Source organism: Macaca nemestrina, chromosome 12, assembly GCF_043159975.1.
Source record: "Macaca nemestrina isolate mMacNem1 chromosome 12, mMacNem.hap1, whole genome shotgun sequence".
In the NCBI taxonomy this organism is placed as follows: Eukaryota; Metazoa; Chordata; class Mammalia; order Primates; family Cercopithecidae; genus Macaca; species Macaca nemestrina.
Genome location: NC_092136.1, coordinates 97,798,549 through 97,817,585, shown reverse-complemented (window position 1 = coordinate 97,817,585; position 19,037 = coordinate 97,798,549). Strand labels below are relative to the sequence as shown.

At 34.6% G+C, this 19,037-nt stretch overlaps 1 long non-coding RNA gene across 1 annotated transcript in view; it reads left to right on the top strand.

Moving 5' to 3' along the window:
- Window positions 1-19,037, top strand: part of LOC105484306 (uncharacterized) — a 520,010-nt gene that overhangs the window by 185,802 nt on the left and 315,171 nt on the right. The window lies entirely within an intron of this gene.

The following is a 19,037-nucleotide window of genomic DNA, read 5'->3' as shown; positions in this document are numbered from 1 at the left end:
CCTCCTACCATAGATCCCTCATTATTTCTCTTTTCTCTGTGAATCCAGTTTTTGCAGTAAACATGACTCCAAACTACAGAATCATTGTCTATATTTTCTCTTTTTTTCTTGTTTTTATGTTTAATCAGTCAAAAACTGTTTTCATTGGTACAATTTTATTTGTAATATTAGGAAACTACTTCAGATTGGCTTAAGGAAAAAAACTGAAATTTGTTGACTCATATATCTGAGAAGGAATTTGGGGAAGTCATAGAATCTAAAGAAAGAGCTACATGAAACAAGATTGTGGTTTTAACATCACCAAGAAACTGCCTCCCCAAATGTGTTTCATTTCTTCTCATTTTTGCTAACAGCTGAGACACAAGTGACTTAATATTTATAAATCACTTGAAGAGTGTTTCCCACATAAGTGTTCAGTATAAAATAGTATCATAATTTATTGTTACTATTATCGTTATTATTACAGCTGTGTAAGAGTAAGAAGAGCCATTCCCATCAACCCCAGTTTGGCTTTTTTGAGGGGAAGGACTTCTATTTCTCAGGTTGGACCAAGGTTGAGCACCAAGGGAAGCAGGAAAGTGCTGATGTTTAGAAAGAATTCTATTTTAATTTATTATTCCACCTGTATTGTATCTCCCTTACAATCCTATAGAAAACTGCTGTATGAATTTCCTTTCCTGCATAGCTCTGATTCATCACTATGCTGCTCAAGCACAGTTAATGCCTCTCCATCTAAAACCTAATATATGCATTCTGTACATTTCCTACATTTCTGACTCTAATCTCTTTTTTTTCCAGCCAAAACCCTTAGCCCTGTAGTTTTGTCAAATCAAACATGCTTTGCAGTTTCTAGTCTCTTAGCTTTGTTTAAATTGATTGCTTAGTTTCAAATATACTGCCTACCAATATCTCTCTCTTCCCAAATTAGACAACATGAATGAAAATACTTTTTAACTATAAAACATAACATAACTGTTACCATTATTACCATTCACCTTTTAAGGTCTATTTTATATGCTAAAGATCCCTGATAAAATCTTCCACTAATGTATTAATTTTTTAAAATCATCTCATGTTTCTGTTTTCCCAGTAATATTTTTCTATCATTGCTCTTATTGCCATCTTTGTTCTAATATTATTTTTGTACATATTATATTTTAAATGATGTGATCTTCTTGGGGATACTCACTTGGTCCAGTTTAGCTTGTATCTACTGGAGAAGACCCCATAGGTCAAATCCAGCCAGCCACTTGTTAGTTTCTTTGGAAAACAATTTATTGCTTATATATACCTATGGTCACTTTTGCACTACAATAGCAGAGTAGTAGCAGCACACATTGTATGGCCTGCAAAACTTAAAATGTTTATAATCTAGCTCCTGTCCAGACTATCACATGATATTTAGCAGGTAGTCAAAGAGCATGATTTGAATAAATCCATAAGTATTGAATATTAATTCTAAACCAGACTATGAACATGCTATTTTCTGAACGTTTTATGGAAGGACATTTTAATTTTTGGTAGGCTTTGTACTGGGTTTTCTATGAAATCCTAAAGGGTCTAGTTTAACATTACTCTGACAAAGTTTAATATATTTATTGAATTGAATGCTACATATTTTGTAAATTTGTTCTGTTAGGTTTGTTTTATTGGATTTATTTTCAAGCAACATTTTAAAGCAAGTCAGAGATATAGGAAGAAATATAATCATTGACTAAATATTATATGAGAAATACATAGTAGTTAGGTATCTCACTGAGGTTTGGAACAAAAATGGTGAATGTGATTTATTTTGTAACTAAAATGCCAATGTAAATTAATGTTTACTTCATTCATGAGCAATCAAGATATTCCATAGTAGGAGATACATAAATCAAAATCACTTCATCTTCCTAAGTTATATTGCAGTTGATTATGTGACATTTTAAATCTAAAAATATCAAAAATTGTTTAAAGAAAAAGCAGCCAATACTCCCAAGAAACTTATAAAGTTGGCTTGCAATCAACTTTAAGTGACTGCAAGAATCCCAGAAAAGTGACCTGTCAGAATCCCAATTTCTACTGTATATAGATTATAATTCAACAATTAATCCTCACTATAATAAAAATACTAGTCACTGATTTTCATCAATTCTGAAATTGGCAAAATGTATATAATTGTGAAATGTTTTGTTTCAAAATTTTCTTAAGCATACTACCTACACCCCTTACTTTTTCTCTGAATATATCAGAGATTCATAGGCTAGAGACTATAGACAATTTCTAGGATAATCTTGAATTCCCAGAAATGAAAGGCAAAATTTTTGTGTATTCTGGAATGTCGCCAAGTCTCATTAGCTTCTCTGAAGAATCTGTGACTTTCAAAATATTTAGAAATCCTCCTTAAGTGATCTTATTCATTTCCATAATCATCAATCTGTTAAATTTTTCCAAATTAGTCTTAAGCTTAAAAGCTCCTTTGAGTTTCAGACTTAGATACACACAATGGTCTATACATCTCTCTGCTGGATTCTTCTATAGATACTGACACTCAATGTTCAATAATGGAATTCATATATTAACTTTTCTAACTTGTTCTTCTCTTCTCTCTGGTCTCTTAGGTGGAGGAGTGATATTAGGCCTCACCAGGTTGTTCAAGCCCTGAAACTTGATACCTTACTGAACTCAAAGAGACAATACTCTCTTCCCAAACCAAATCAATCACAATGCCCTCTCAAGTATACCTTACTAAATATATCTTTGATTTCATTTCAAATTTCTTTACATGACTTAAAATGTAAGTGATTCAAATTCTGGCCCTGTTTACCACTCCAGCTCCATTTAAGGATGTCTTCCAACCTGTGTACCTTTTTGTTTTCAGGTTATTTTATATATTAGTTTCCTGGAAAGCTTTAATGAGTCACTAAGATTTGGCTAAGTGTCCTTCCTACATGTTCATTTAAAAACTATCATCTACTATTATATCTCTAGCACCTAGCATAATGACAGAACATAGAGAAGAATTATTAAATATATATTTATTATAATTACAGATAAAGATAGTGAAATGAATGGTAATCACAAATACTTACGACAGGAGTATTTAAGAAAATAACACCAAAAAATAGAAAAGAAAAGAAATTTTAAAAAGGAAAGAAAATAGCTTCATTTTCTTTACCAACTAAAGAAAATGAAGTTGGTAAAGAAGATGAAGCTAGTTAGAAATAAAGCAAGATGAGCAAATAAGAGAATGCCAGGAAGATCAGAAGAAAATAAGGGAGTAGGAAAGAATGGGGGGAGAGAAAGACAAAGTAAGAGGAGAAAGGAGGTGTTGATGTGATTGAGTGTAAATGTGTGAATTTATTGTTTATTCTATATTTCTTAACTTTTAAAAAATACTTTTTCCTGCTTCATAGAATTTAGAATTTTTTGGGGAGGGGTGCTTTTCATTCTATCCTTGTTATTGACCTATGACTATTTTTTTTTAAGGTTTTCTCTAGAATTTACATATGCATTGTTAATAGAGTTTGCTATGAAATAATATCATACTTTCAAGTATAGTGTCAGAAAGTTATGACAGTGTATTTCCACTTCCCACTTTCTCCACTGTATTGTTGTATATTTTACTTCTCTCTGTATATATATTTATAAACCCAACAATTTTTTTGTTTTAGTAATTAATGTGTCTTTTAAGTAAATTTAGAAACAAAGCAAAACAGTCTTTTATATTTGCTCTCTTATTTATGGTTTCCAATGTTCTTTCTTCATTTCTATTGTTCCCAACATCTAATTCTTTCCCCTCAGCCTGAAGAACTTCCTTTAGCATATCTAGTACAGGTTTGTCAATGATCAATTCTTTTATCTTTTGTGCATTTCTAAATGCCTTACGTTAATTTTCAATTTTTAAAAAATTTTTTAGTTTGATGAAAAATATTCTGTCCTCTATGATTTTTCATAAAACCCAGCCATTTAAAAATCTTTATTCCCCCAAAAGTATTGTGTCCCGACTTACACTGCTTTTAAGAATTTTCTTTCTCTCTCTTTTTTTATTCAAACAGTTTGCTAAGGTTTGCCTAGGTATGGTTTTACTTTGTCTTGGAGTTTGCTGGATTTATAGTGTTTTTGGTTGATATTTATTATAAGTTTTGGAAATTATTCGCTATTATTTTGTTCAATTAATAAACTTTAATTTTACAGCAGATTTAGGTTCATAGCAAAATTAGGCAGAAAGTATAGAGGGCTCCTATATATTCCCTGTCCCCACACATATCCAGCCTCCCTCACTATTAACGTTCTGCATTATAGTAGATTATTTGCTATGATCAATGAACCTACATTAACATATCATTATCACCCAAAGTCCATAGTTCACACTAGGGTTTACTTTGGTGGTGTACATACTATGAGTTAGGACAAATGTATAAGGACGTGTATCTACAATAGTTGTATCATACAGAATAGCCTCACTGCCCTAAAAATCTTCTGTGCTTTGCCTAATCATCGGTTTCTACAACCGATCTCTAGTAACCATGCATCTTTTCACTGCTTTCATAGTTTTGCCTTTTTCAGAACGTCATATGCAGTAATACATTATCAGCCTGTTTAGATTGGCTTCTTTCATTTAGTGGTATGCATTTATGTTTTCGCATAATGTCTTTTCATGGCTTGGTAGGTCGTTTCTTTTTAGCACTAATTAGACTACCACATTTTATATATCCATACATCTTGGCTGCTTCCAAGGTTTGACAATTAATAATAAAGCTGCTATAAACTCATAGCCAGACTTTTTTCTTTTTTTTTTTTTTTTTGAGACAGAGTCTCGCTCTCTCGCCCAGGCTGGAGTGCAGTGGCGCTATCTCGGCTCACTGCAAGCTCCGCCTCCCAGGTTCACGCCATTCTCCTTACTCAGCCTCCTGAGTAGCTGGGACTACAGGCACCTGCCACTGCTCCCAGCTAATTGTTTTTGTATTTTTGGTGGAGACGGGGTTTCACTGTGTTAGCCAGGATGGTCTCGATCTACTGACCTCATGATCCTCCTGCCTCGGCCTCCCAAAGTGCTGGGATTACAGGTGTGAGCCACTCTGGCCGGTCAACTCATAGCCAGAATTTAAATGGATATAAGTTTTCAGTTCATTTGGGTAAATACCAATGAAGACAATTGCTAGATCACATGGTAAGACAATGTTACGTTTTGAAGGGAAATGCCAAATTGTCTTCCAATATGGCTATACCATTATGTATCCCCAGCAGCAATTAGTGAGAGTTCCTATTGCTCCACATCCAGTTTGATTTAGATATGTTTTGGATTTTGGCCATTCTAAGATGTGTTCAATGGCCTATGTGTTTTGGTTCTCTCTGAATAATTTATTTTAATGTGTCTTACAAGACTGGTCTGCTCGCTATAAATGGCCCCAATTTTAGTTTGTTTGAAAATGGTTTTATTTCTCCTCTACATTATTTTGACTTTATAAATATTTATTAAATGTGTGTCTTATTTTGCATAATATTTATTTTTGTTGATTGGATGACCAATAATGACAATATAATGTAATCATCATATGAAATGCCCCAAGCCACAATTTTTTCCCTACATTTCTTACGTCAGTTATATCTCGATAAAGCCAATCGTGGAACTTAAAATAAAATAAAATACAATTAAAAATTTTTTTAAATTAAAAAAATGTAAAAGCTATGGTCTTACAAATGGCTAAAGTTGGTAAAGCATCAGAGATAACTGAATTTTACGTTTATTGGGAATATCTGGGTATTCTGTTTGTGGAATTATAATGTTTCAGTGAAAATGTTACTTTTTCTGTCTTTTAAATAAAATTAAAAATTATTGTATTAAAAAATTAAAAAATAAAGTGAATATCCAGGAACTTTAATAAGCAGAGTACATCACCTTACAACCATAGGTATATTTCCAGCTTAATGTAAAATGAAATATAGTCAACTACTCAATAAAAAAATTACTTATTCTTATAAATGTTATTTCTGAAAATGTTCTAATGAAAATATGTACACATCATCTTACTCTGGGAGATAAGTCTACAGGATTCTATATTCTATGTTGGTGGTCTTTTTTTAGTCTCAACACTTTATGTTATTCACTGTCTTGTTCCTTGCCTGGTTTCTGAGGAGAAATCAGATATAGCTCTCATTTTTCTCCTCTATGAGTTAGCTGTTTTGCTCCCCAACCCCAGCTTCTTTCAATACTTTTTTTCTTTTTTTCTGGTTTTCTGAAGTTTGTGTGTGATATACCTAGACATTGATTTTTTGGCATTCATCATGGTTGACATTCTCTTACTTCCCTGGATCTGTAATTCTGCATCTAACAATAATTTGGGGGAGATTGATTGCTTTAAGTATTACTCCTTTTACTTTCTTTTATCTCCTTTAATCCCATTACTGGCATCCAGCTTTCATCAATTACAATTTAGCTTTTCCTACCCTGGACTGGTTCCAATGGAAGTTTCTGCTCCTGGGCTTCTCCTCCAGTAAGTTATGACTTACTATCTCTCTGTCTCTTCCAGTTCTGGGAGCAGCAGTTTACCCTGTTACCTCTTCTTTCCCAGATCTAAAAAGAGTTCTTCATTTTTCAGTTTTGGTTGGCATTTTATATGTTTTAAGGTGGAGTGTTGACTTCTAAATTTCTTACATGCCAGACTGGAAAAAGAGCTTTTATGTTTCAAATAGTCTTTCTGAGTCTTTGTCTCTCTTCTTCTCAGACTTTGTATTAGGCCCTTCTTGCACTGCTATAAAGAAATACTTGAGACTGGGTAATTTATAAGAAAAGAGATATAATTGACTCATGGTTTTGTAGACTGTACAGGAAGCATAGTGGGATCTGCTTCTTGGTAGGCGTCAGGGGGCTTTTACTATGGTAAAAGGCAAAGCAGGAACCATCATTTCACATGGGGAACACAGGAGCAAGCAAGGGAGTGAAAGAGACAGAGAAATAGAGAAAGAGAAATGGAGGAAGGAGAGGTGCCACATACTTTTAAATGACCAGATCTTACAAGAACTCACTATCACAAAGACAGTGCCAAGCCATGGGAGATCCACCCCCATGATCCCAACACCTCCCACCAGGGCCCCACCTCCAGTGTTGGGGATTACAATTCAGTATGGGATTTAGGCCAGGACAAATATACAAACTATATCAGACTTCAACTACATGCACGCTAGACCTCATGATATTATCTCATGGTCTAGTTGAGGATATTAAATGTTTATCTGGTAATCGTTATTCATCTTTTCTGTTATTGTCGTATTTATTTATTTATTTATTTATTTATTGAGACGGAGTCTCACTCTGTCACCCAGACTGGAGTGCAGTGACAAAATCTCGGCTAACTGCAAGCTCTGCCTCCCAGGTTTATGCCATTCTCCTACCTCAGCCTCCCGAGTAGCTGGGACTACAGGTGCCCGCCACCATGCCCGGCTAATTTTTTGTATTTTTAGTAGAGACAGGGTTTCACCATGTTGGCCAGGATGGTCTCGATCTCCTGACCTCGTGATCTGCCCACCTCGGCCTACCAAAGTGCTGGGATTACAAGCGTGAGCCATTGTGCCCAATCTGTCATTGTAATTTATATTAGTTATATCTAAGCATTTCTTATTGTACTTTATTTAATTCTCTTTTAGCTATATTTCTGGTATATGGCAAAATAATGGATTTCACTTCTTAAACCAATAAGCTTTTTTTTTTGCCATTTAATATATTAATTGAATCTCTTTCACTGCTGATAGTAACTTTTACACTGGTTTTAATATTGTCGTTATGGGGAAATAGATTTTTTTTTATTGTAATCCTCAGACCTTTGTGATAAAGGATGTTATATCAGTTCAGGGGTGGACTGTAGGATAAAAGCCTTACGTTGGGAAGCTGTGGATAGCAGTAATGTTTGGAGATTCTCAGGCATTAACTCTGCTTTCTCCCTCTAGATGAAGATGTGGCCTTCCTGACTTTAAGTTTGGCTTAAGAATAACGGGCAGACTTGATATCTATAAATTTAAAGGACATGTATTTGAGTCTAACTTCCTTCTGAGTCTGTATATAAGAACAATGTGTAAAGGAAGTTATGTAAAGGAGAAAATATACTTGTTAAATCAGAATGGACCCTCTTCTAAGGATATGTTTACTTCTTCTTATGCAATGTCTGAAACTATGTATGGGCTTTTATTAATCTAGCCCTTATACCTTCCTATTTTCCTGTATTAACATTGCTAATCGGAGATGGCGAACAACCAATTTAATATGCTCTCTCTTTCTGGGGAGAGAGGCCAATCACATTTTTGGCCTTTTTAAGGTAGCCAGTTTCCCACCTGAAGTTCCTATGGGGTCTCTTTGGGAAGTGATTTTGCCAGACTCTGACTTTGAAATTTTGGGTGTTATTACATTTGCTGACACTGGAGATAAATCCTGTATTATTATGATTTAATTCTACTCTCATCAGTTATGATACCAAATTTGTATTTTGTTGTTGTTTGTTCCACACTTCAACCAGTTATTTGACTTCCCATACTCCAAATGGGTATGCTACAATTTAGTTCAATTTTGGTACTAACTACCTGGTATTCATGCAGACCCCACAAATTAAGGGCTCAGTCCCACAAGACTGTCCCTAGTTTAGATGTCAGTTGCAAGTATCGAGTGCTTAGAATACCCACATTTTTGTCCTACTTGGCTACAAAGTTGGGAGTTTCCACAACCCTACCTTCAGGTATGATAATTTGCAAGGACAGCTGTCAGAACTCAGAAAAACAGCTTACTTACTATGACTGATTTATTATAGATAACATTATGAAGGACACAAATAAACAGTCATGTGAAGAGATACATAGTGCAAGGTTCAGAAGGGTCCCATGGAGTTGGCATGTTGCTATCCTCCTGGCATACAGACACATTCAGCAGACCAGAAGGACTCTCAGTCATTTAATTTTTTGTGGAAGTTTCATCATATAGGAATGATAGATTATGAACTCAATCTACAGCACCTCTCTGCTTCCTAGAAGTTAAGCCGGGGGTGGGGGCGAGGAGAGTTAATGCCTGAGTGGGGGGTCAGCCTTGCCGAGAGGTTGCAGGGAAGGGCTGAAAGTTCCCAGCTTCTAATTAAGGTTTGGTCTTTCTGGTGACCAGCCTTTATCCTGAAGCTAACATAGGGGCCTTACAAGAGTCTCCTTTTTAGAACAAAATATGCTCTTATCACTTACAGAATTCCAAAGGATTGGAGGTCTGTGTCAGCAACTGAAGGCAAAAACCAAATGTTAGAACAAAAGATGCTCCTAGCCCCGCTGTCACGCAGGAGATCTCAAGGGTTTTAGGAATTCTGAATCGGGAACCAGGGATGAAGATCACATAGATATTTTTAATTATACCACAGTAGCACAATTATAAAGCATACTTCTTAGCCTTGGCACATAGGAGATTTTATCAAATGCCACTTACACCTCCTACTTGCTTATTTTCATTTTCATTTACATCATCATAACTGAGGGACACTTTGGGAATTTAGTTATTCCATTAATCGAATTTTAGTGGTTTCTAAATCAGATTTACTAAAGGTATGCTTTAGAATATGAACATTTTCCTCAGCTGCTAAAGTAGTCATAAATGTCTTATTGTCACAGCTCTAATCCAGCATAAAGTCAAGAAATCGAGAAAATGAATTTTAAAAGATTTTTTTAAAATAACATAAATACCCAAATTATTAGATTTTTCCACTATAATTTTATTAATTAATTACCTTATATGCTCAAGTTAGCTTTTTAACCCAGATTGCAAATAGTGGAGGAAGAAAGAAACTATTCTAGAATAAAAGAAAATCAAAATACAGGGTTTTAAACACACATGTTTGCAAACAAACATTCGTTGTAAAATCCTTAGCAACAAGTCTCTGGGTTTCTCTCTTTCAGCACACTTATCAGGTGCCAAAGAATAGACTGAAATAACAGAAGTGCGCACATGCTGGCAGGGGCTGGCCCTCTCTGTCCAGGCAGATATTGCTAGATTGTAATATTTAAGGTCAAATTTCAACCTATGGTACAAAACTATTCTGTGGATCAGTCAGCAACTTCAAAACTCTGAAAGAAACAAAAATCAAAGAAAAAGAGAAAAAAGAATATCATGAACCTATTTCACCGAGAATAAAGAATGTAAAGGAAACAAAGGAAAAACTAAAAGCTTGTTCTATCACAAGTATGAGATGCTATGATATGTGAAGCACATTCCATGAAGTATGTTGTAAAACCTTGCTATTATTGAAGTGGCTTTACAAGCTGATTTAACTATTTCGGGCCAACCACAGTGCACACACCGTCTCTGTGAGACGTCCACCTAACCCCAGTTGTAAGTGAAATAAATGGTGTGCATCTTATGTTAAAGGACAGTCTACAATAATAAAGTAAGTAAGCCAACATGGGTTCTGCTGTAAACTTTGGAAACATAATTTATGCAACAAATGTTTAGATATGAATCTATTTATGGAAAAAGATTCTATGCATTTTATAAATGCTTTTAACATCCTTTATTAAAATAATCTTTGACAGGTGTTCACCGATTTGTCTCCAGTGCACACAGCAGGCTGATTTTATACATGTATCAGTAGTGTGAATCCACTGGCACAGTGTGTGTATATGAGAAATGTGATAAGATCTTATCTTATAAAGGTAATCAGTTAAAATAACTCCTGAGAGAAGCTAATAAAACCAGCTGAATGTTAAACATAATAGCTGATGTTGCATAATTTATTGTAACTTAGATCATTTTACTCAATGAATAAACCATTAAAAAGTGAGAAAAAAACAAATTGAAAATATTCAACTTTGACAAATGATAATGTTTGTTTTACTGAAATTATATCGCCAATACTGGATGTATTAAAAGGAAGAATTTGCATTTTTATATATTTTTTAAATTTGGTTTTCTTAGTTTTTGAATTGAGATTTTTACTGTGGTATGAAGGATCACCACGGAAACACTGATACTTAGAACATTCTTTTGAATTGGACATACCTATGTTACTATGTGCCACATTATGTTTGTTTTCCCCTTCTTTTTTCTAGGTTCAAACTAATATGAATCATTTATTGATACATTGTGCCAAACACCATTTGGTTTCATTTGTTGATGTTGGAATTATATAATTATATACACAGAGACAAATGCTGCCACTTAAATCTAATAACTACACTTTGTAATTTTTTTCATTTGATTTTTTACATCATGTGAAAATGTATGGAAACATCATATTATACCCTATTAATATGTACAATTATAATGTGCCAATTAAAAACAAACTTTAAAGAATATATTTGAATACAATCACAAAAGTATACACACATGTATATAACATTTTATGAGACCTGCAGAATGTGTCCACAGATCTGTTTGAGATAGGAACAACAAAAAAATGTCAGAAATGAGTGTTGTTCTACCAAATGAGTATGGAATAACTGCAGACTGAATTCATTAGGCAAAGGTACTGGTTAAGGCTAATGTTAGGTCATAAGCATATTAGTACTAAAAACCAGGGTTATGTTTGTAATTAGAAAAGAAGTGGTAACAACCACCACAAAGGACATGGGAAAAAATGCCAGTTGAAATGACCAAATTTAATATTTGTAGATAATAAGAGTGTGACCAAAAATGTTTTTTTATTCAAGGCAAACATGCAATTCTGTTTAGTGCCTTAAAGGTGGCCTTAAAACTGAGAAATAAATATTTATTTTCATTTAATTCCCAAATCAAACTAAAATGAAATAGTTCAGATAATTAAATATAGTAATGGTTAATACAAGTTAAAACAGTATTATTAAGATGTTACATCTCTTCAAATTGATCTGGAAAGTCAAAGCAGCCACAATCAAAACAATATCTAACATAAATCAATTCTTTTTTTTTCTGGCAAGTAAATGGACATAGCCTTGGGACCCAAGAGGATGGCACCAGGCCAGTCCTATATTCATTTTGGACATGTGCAGCAGATGGCATGGCAGCTACTCCATTTACACTGCAATGATCCCATTATCATTTTATTTTTCTTGGCACTGGGATAACATATAAGGTAATTTTAATAAGCACTAGAAAATGTTTTCATAAATCATATACTTGATAAAGGCATAAAATATAGAGTTGCATGTAAAAAATACATGCCCTTGACCATGATTATACATTTTCAAATGAAAAAAAATATACACGTTATAAAGAAATTTTTAAAAATTACTCCTAAATAAGTAATTTTCATTGTAAACCATTGTTTAACATAACATCAGGAAATTAGTACTTCAGAAAAAAGGAGTAGAAAGCAATTTTCTGGCAGCATTGACAGAAAAATTATTAAGAATATTAGATATAAGGCCGGGCGCGGTGGCTCAAGCCTGTAATCCCAGCACTTTGGGAGGCCGAGACGGGTGGATCACGAGGTCAGGAGATCGAGACCATCCTGGCTAACATGGTGAAACCCCGTCTCTACTAAAACAATACAAAAAACTAGCCGGGCGAGGTGGCGGGCGCCTGTAGTCCCAGCTACTCGGGAGGCTGAGGCAGGAGAATGGCGTGAACCCGGGAGGCGGAGCTTGCAGTGAGCTGAGATCCGGCCACTGCACTCCAGCCTGGGCGACAGAACAAGACTCCGTCTCAAAAAAAAAAAAAAGAATATTAGATATGGTATATGTGATTATTTCTATACTGAATTTTTCTGCACCATTACAGTTCAGGTATTTAGATGTAGAAAAGATTTATCATTTAATATATCAGTTGTTAAATATTTATTGTAAAAATTAACTGGGTTTTTAATGCACCTGGTCATATAATAGATTCTCTGAAAAGTAGACAAAATATTTCATGTGTCTTCAAATTTCTAATAAATTTCATGAAAAAATTAAAATGTTAGCACAGAAAAATTGTATTTGTGCACATTACAGGAAATAATTCTACATTTGCATGTGTAAGGAAAATCAGCTCCTTTGACAAATAATCATTTCTATGAATAGAAATCAATTATTTTAAAAACTTCCCTCTAATAAAATAACAATGCCAAAGATACTTTCTTTTCTTTTTTCTCCCAAAGAAAGAGACATAGTTAAGTCTTACTTAGACATTATTTCACATGAATAAAGAATATTTAAAAAAATATACTATTATTTTAAGAACTTCAGAAACCACTCTGTTAATTAAAATATTGATTTGGCTTAACGATGAATAATACAACAGTCTAATGGTTGAATGAATGGAACAAAGTTTCCCACAGACTGCATCTTTCAAATAAAAATAAATTCAGAACTTTAATCCAGTGTTGAGATAAGGTGGGACATTTTGGAATTTTGTTTTGATTTTTCCTTCTTTCTCTGTATGAGGACTTTTATAAATGACTAGGTAACTAGTAAGTATTAAAGATGGTGGAACATGAAGGTTGAAAAGACACCAAAGAGGCTGGTATTATTGTCAAGAGTTTTGGCTCAAACTAAAACTAAACTCTCTACTAAAAATACACAAATTAGCTGGGCGTGGTGGCGCACGCCTGTAGTGCCAGCTACTTGGGAGGCTGAGACAGGAGAATCACTTGTACCTGGTAAATGGTAGATAACCTTAATTAATGAGTGATGGTTTAGCCAATAGAGAGTGAGTGTAACAGAAAGATAAGTAAATTTGAGAAGTAAATAAAAGATGTCCTCACTTTTGGACATGTTTAGTTGAGGTCACTGTGGGGTAGTCACATAAAGATGTCCATTAAGAGTTGGAAATCTGAGTCTGAAATTTAGAAAAGAGGTTTTGTCTGGGTGTAGTAGAACTGAGATGCATAAAAATATGGTAAGTATCTGGGAGCAGATAATACCAGTCAATACAGTAAAGTAAAATAATTGAACTGGTAGCTGGTAGATAACCTTAACAATGGATAATAGAACTGTTAGATGGTAGATAACCTTAACAGTGGAAGCAATATAGTCCAAGGACCATATGCATCAGAATCATCTAAGCTACTTTATGAAGATTCAGGTTAATGTGCCATCCCTTTGATCTGTTTTAGTGATAGGGCTCAGGAATCTGCTGTTTTTTTTGTTTTGTTTTGTTTTTAAGGGGCATCTCAGGTGAGTCAAGGTAGAGTAAAGCTTGTGATCCATTGATTTAATTTGCCAATAGCAGGCAAGACCAGAAATGAACATGACATATTGTAAAGGTAAAGAAAATGTCAAGAAAACTAGATCACAAAAACAGGTACAAGAAAATCGCAAGAAAAAAAATGGCTGATGAGTTAATGACTGTATGCTGCTTAGAGGTCAAATTTAAAAACTGAAATTTTCCAGCCGGATGCGGTGGCTCACGCCTGTAATCCCAGCACTTTGGGAGGCCAAGGCAGGTGGATCACAAGGTCAAGAGATCGAGACCATCCTGGCCAACATGGTGAATCCATGTCTCTACTAAAAACACAAAAATTAGCTGGGCGTGGTGGCGCAGGCCTGTAGTCCCAGCTACTTGGGAGGCTGAGGCAGGAGAATCACTTGTACCTGGGAGGCGGAGGTTGCATTTAGCTGAGATTGTGCCGCTGCACTCCAGGCTGGCAACAGAGCGAGAATCCGTCAAAAAAAAAAAAAAAACTGAAAATTTCCTACTATAATTAAAATCAGGCATCGGTTTCTTATTTATTGGTATCAATTGGTAGTATTATTAGAAGCAGTTTCAGTAGAATAGTGGGAGAAAACAGTGAAGAGTAAGATAAAGAAGAAGCTGGAACAAATGACATGGATATCTTTTTCCATAAATTATAAATTAAATGACAACTTTTATTTTTCAAGAGTGAAGAAACACATGCAAATAAGCTGAATAATATATACTCTTCTTGACATCAAACAAGAATTTAACCAATTTATCACTTTTGTAACTCAAAAATTCCACACTATACTTCCTCGTTCATGTAGTATACTTGAATGAACATGTTCTTTTCTCCCTTTATGGGGGTGGGGCAGTAGGAGACACTGAATTCACATATCATTGAAAACCAAAATATTAGAAGAGCTTAAGTTTTAAAGAGTGCTGGCAAATGTTTAAGCGATCAGCACTGCTGGTTTACTATAAACATAATGGACCACATATTGAATACATTGATATATGAGTAAATTCATATAGTACAAGTCATTCAACACACATACCTTGAGAACAAGGTAAGTCTCAGAAAGGTAGCTACAACATAAATGTTTGTCTGTTGTCACTTATTAATGAGGCCAACAATCCCCTATACACATGATTCTTTTATAAAGTTTCTGCTGAATGCTTTGTGCTATTGAGTTTCTTGCTCAATACAGATGATTTGGGAAAAAGCAAATAAAAGTCTCAAAGTTGTCTTCACATAATCATTTTCCTGGTGCTTGATTCCCTCTGCCACTATATCTTTATTGTGTTTGGGCATTGAGGGTAGAAATAATTAAAATGATTTTTATTTTCTGTGCTCACTGTGTCTAGAAACCATCAAATTAATATTAAAAAATGTTTTCCAGTGTTGATGTTTGCTGAAGAAGGAGAAGGAGGCTTTTGTAGGAGGCTTTTGTAGATGGGCTTTGTTAACAAAATAATGAAAAAGAGTCTATTGTTTTGAGCATTTGCTGCTCATACTTAAATTAGTAAACATATTCAAGGCCAATCAAACTTGAGGAAAATACTTTATTTGGGATCTTCATAGAAGCTAATGGAAAGCTTGGCTGGATTAATTACCATACAACCTATTCATATAGATGAGGCCAGGAAAACCAAATAGTTTAAACATTAGTTTTTTTTTCTTCATGCAGTTTATTGTGTATCTCAATATTAAATAAAGATTTTGAAAAAGCCTTTTTTTTTTTTTAACCATCGGGATTCAGTGAAGCAGATGCATTTGGTTATCACATCTGCTTTAACTGTTAAGTAGGAAATGTTTATCATTATCATTTTATTACCATTATTATTATTACTGACAACTCACCCTTGTTGGATAGTGCTAATCCTGGCCACTGTGCTAAGTGTTATACAGCAGTGTTTAATTCTTGTTGCACCAAAATTAATACCTTTGTTTTGCTGATGAAGGAACCTAAGAACAAACATATGAGGTAATTTTCCTTAGATACACAGCTAATACCAGGCAGAACAAAGATGAGAACTAATTTTATCTCAACATTGAGCCTGAGCTTTTAACCATGATTGCTTTCTGTTTCTGAATGGATGTGATATAAAGTCCAGCCCAGAAGTGAGATGCTGCCACAGATACAAATGCAGTGCCACTGTCTTTTGGGCAGAATAAAGAGCATCAGTAGCTTAGGCTGTTTATAAAAGTTAACATATTTTTGTGTGGATGTGTGTAAAATGTGTGTGGATGTGTGTCTGCACATAGAAGGCAGGAGCAGTTTAGTAGTTCCTAAGCCATATTTACAAATGTAGGCTAACAGCCAAGGCTGATGACAAAAAAAAAAAGAGAAGAAAAAAGTTATGATAAGAATAACTGCAGGTGGGTACAGTTCCCCTAAGAAAGTTACATATAACACTAATTAAATACCGTATGTTAAGGCCTAGAGCCTAGAGCACAGTGTAAGGGAAAAGATGTTCTTCAACCCTCATGTTCAGTGACTGGCCTAAGAATTAAACTTACATGAAACAGATTATCAGGAGAAAAGGACACAAATTTATTTAGCATTTTTACATGTACATAAGAGTCTATAGAAGTGAGATAGGAATGTGGCAGGGCTCGTTTCCAGTAAGAGGTTATAAGACCCCACTGATAAGAGACAGTAAAGAAACGGACCAAAACCAACTAAAACCAAGATAATGAAGAAAGCTACCTCTGGTTACCTTTACTGCTCATTATATGCTAGCTATAATGCATTAACATGCTAAAGACACTCCCACCAGCACCAAGACAGTTTATAGATGTCATAGTAGTGCCCAGAAGTTAACCTGTAGAGTTTGGACGGGGGGGAAAAACCTGATTCCAGGAACTCCCCACTTCTTTCCCAAAAAACTCATGCATAATCCACAACTTATTTGGCATATTAAAACAAAAAAACAAAAAACAAAAACAAAAAACATAAAAATAACCACCTATGGATTAGCCACCCTTTATTCCTTTACTTTAATAAGCTTGCTTTCACTTTACTCTGGCAACTCTTTCTTGAATTATTTCCATCACAAAGCCAAGAACCCACTTAGCCTTCCGAGTTGAGCCCTGGTTTTGGGGTTCACCTTGCAACAGAAGGAAAGTGAAGACCAGAAGAAACCATTAGGCCTGAAAGCTTACATTTTGTTTTTTACATGAAGAATGATAAATTGTGGGGATATGGTAAGATAAAGGGGCTTGGGCCAGCAGCAGTAAATTGTGGGCTAGTGACTAGGAAATATAATGAGGATGAGGAGGAACTAATGGAAGATTAAGTGTTATTTTAATAGGTTTGTTTGCAGAAGTCCATTTTGGCATCATATTACAGTCTCTAGAGATAACAATGTTATCATTTTCCTGGGATAGGGAAATTTTATGGCCTGCTCTTAGGTAGAAAGGGGAAGGTCAGGGAGCCCTTCCTGAATCTGGCTGTATCTCAGTACCTTCAGCCCAAAATAATCCATATGCCTAAGCAGCATATTTTGAGGTGGTGTGCTCTGAATCCCTTCAATAGAAAAGGTACAGAGGTATCATACATAAAATAAAAAGAACACACTCCTAGGTAAATTATCTGATATCTCAGATTGATAGTCGAGGTTACTATCAGTTGATAGGTTATAAATGAAAATAATTTTAAAAACCTTCCCAGTTTAAGAATTAATATATTCCATATCACACTAAATGAAGGAGTTTAATGGGATATTTTGGTCTGACACAACACCTGCTTGAATTTGACAGCCAGAGTAATTTATTTGGACTGAGAATGAGGAATAAATATTTTTGTCTTCTATCTTCACTTACTCTTCTTCTTCCTTTTGTTGTTGTGGAAAGGAATGGAGTAATTATACTTAAGTTTGCCCTTATGTAGCATTGGTGCAAAAACTGCTTGGATCAAAATAAATTATTAGGAAACAAAATTAATGTTTTTGTTTGAGTATCTCCAGAAGTAAAAATTCATGTAAAAGAGGTTTACTTGAGAGATGACAGAAAATTCTAATGAGGGAATAAAAAATAAGACGAGGAAGTAAAGGCAGACAGGAAAGGGTGTGCTGCCAAGCCAGCTGCCACTGTGGGTTCCTGGAATTTAATCCTATTGGTAAACTTCATGGAGTAAAGCATACAATACATGGCTAAGATTTATCTCACCTGAAATATGAGGAAACTGAAGAATGTATATATACTAAATTTCTTTAGTCATTGACTGAAGGTTCTTGGTGGTAGGGAAATAAAGCAATGTCTGTGCTTTCTCATCTCAGGGAAGATTTCTTCTGCAGAAGGCAGAAATGTTTGTAGACAATTGCCTTTCTGAATTGTATTGATCAAAGTTTAAAACTACTAGAGATGTTATGACTGGTGTCCTGAGAATGTAGCAAAGCAGCGTCCAGCATCAAGAGGAAATCCAGAGCTGGGAGTTAGAAGTTAGGTTGGTGGGCATTGAAGTGGTAATGACAGAAGAATATGGACAGAGCATACATGGTGTCTGCTAGAATTTGTGTTAAAATTAAAATATTAGTCTATAGGGTAGGGTTTTTTAAAATAAAACATTTAGTATTTATTAGAATCTAGAACTTTGAAGGTGATCAATTAATCTAGTTTCCTTTACTCTTTACTCTTTTTTCTTTCTTTTCTAATTCTGCCCTTATAAAATTGACTGGAATTGGCCAAATTTTTGCAACTGCCCAAAGAAATAATCTGGAATCCCTTAAACCTTCAGGTTCTTCTCAGTTTCTAACATGAGTTTTTAATTTCTAGGAGCTCAGAGAGCCGACATCCAGGTTTAAAGCCCCATGGTGACTAGAAAGCTGTGAAGCATACATAGCTTCTTTCTATGAAGTTCACATTCTCTTGTATTTCCGATTTAAATTATATCATAGGAGATTCAATTATGGCAACTATTACATTGAATGTCCAAATAGCCTGTTTTTGATATGAATAACA